General features: G+C 50.9%; 1 pseudogene; it reads left to right on the forward strand.

Moving 5' to 3' along the window:
• Nucleotides 1-331: 331 nt before the first annotated feature.
• Nucleotides 332-960, forward strand: LOC116548511 (annotated as a pseudogene).
• The last annotated feature ends 449 nt before the right edge of the window (nucleotides 961-1,409 follow it).

Here is a 1,409-nt window from a genome sequence, read left to right on the forward strand (position 1 = left end):
ATTTCAGCAGGAATCTGCAAGGATTCTGTGACTATATTAGCTACTGCAAGAAATGTATTTTGGAAGCAAAACTCCAACATAGTTACAAGACTAAAGAAGCCTCCTTGATCTGAGAGGAGATGGCTTTATGTTGTTTAAAGGAAACAGAGGACTCTGAAATCTCTGTGAGCCCCAGTCAGTGCTGCATCCCCATCCCACTGCCAAGGCCACATACAAGCTGGGGCTGACCCAACAGGGTGAGAGTGCCTGGAACCTGGAGAACGATTCTGTGGCAGGTAACATGCCAACCTTGAGCCTGGCAAGCCATGAGCAGGCATAGCATGACTGGCAGGTGTTGCGAGATGTTGGCTATGAGTTTGACATCTTCACCTCAGTGCAGAAGGGAGTGATCTGGGCCCTCCGGGCTGTGCTGGATGCTATTGGCCAGAAGTGACTGCTTGTAGTGAGGACTCGGCACCTCTGTGAGCTGCACTATGGTGCTCTGACCCACCCAATAAAGCACAAACTGCTACCAAACATGGTGAGGCTCGGGTGACGATCTGGAGGTGGTCCTATGCTGTCCCACCACCTCTGAATGAGCCTGACCATCCCCTCTACAGCAGCGTCAGTGAGGACTGCAGGTATGCAGATTCCACTGAAGATCAGCTACCCACCTACACGTCTGAAGGTCACTACTGCCAGAGCTCTACCCTTTTGGAATGAAGAAATAGTTCCCCAGATCAAGGAGGGGAAACAGGTACTGATTGTAGCCCATGGCAGCAGCCTTTGGGGAACTGTCAAGTATCTGGAGAGTTGCTCTGAAGAGGCCGTCATGGAACTGAAGCTGCTGACTGGTATTCCCATTGTCTATGAACTGCACAAAAACTTGAAGCCCATCAAGTCCATACACTTCCTGGGGGATAAAGGGGCTGTGGTGAAGCCATGGAAGCTGTGGCTGCCCAGGGCAAGGCCAAGATGTGAAGGCCAGTGGGCAGACTGTTGTCCCAGGAACACCCTCCCTGCCCATGGCATTCCTCTGCACCTCTTCCCTGCATATGTCACACTGACCACATCTGTAAGCATCTTAAGTTATAGCTGCAGATGGGGTCTGATCGCTCCCATTTTCATTTTAGGCATTTGGCCTCCTGCACTCCCTCTTTTTCTACAATCTAGTCAGAATGGCACCCCTGGGGCATGGGTTCTCTGTCCAAGCCAAGGGAAACTCCCCTTATCTAAGACAGGTGAGAGGTGGTGACAAGTTTTTGCCAGTGTTTTGTTTACTAAGAACCTGGACAGGAGGACCCAGGATAAGGCATGACCAATGAGGAGATGCAAGAAAACCTATTTGCCACCTGAAGCCAGTCCTGTACTTCCAGCCACTGCCTGGGAGCTCTAGTCATTCCAGTGGAAGATGAATACAACCTGCATGA

The sequence above is a fragment of the Sapajus apella genome, unplaced genomic scaffold (assembly GCF_009761245.1).
Source record: "Sapajus apella isolate SASKATOON/1434 unplaced genomic scaffold, GSC_monkey_1.0 scaffold13859, whole genome shotgun sequence".
NCBI classification, from domain to species: domain Eukaryota; kingdom Metazoa; phylum Chordata; class Mammalia; order Primates; family Cebidae; genus Sapajus; species Sapajus apella.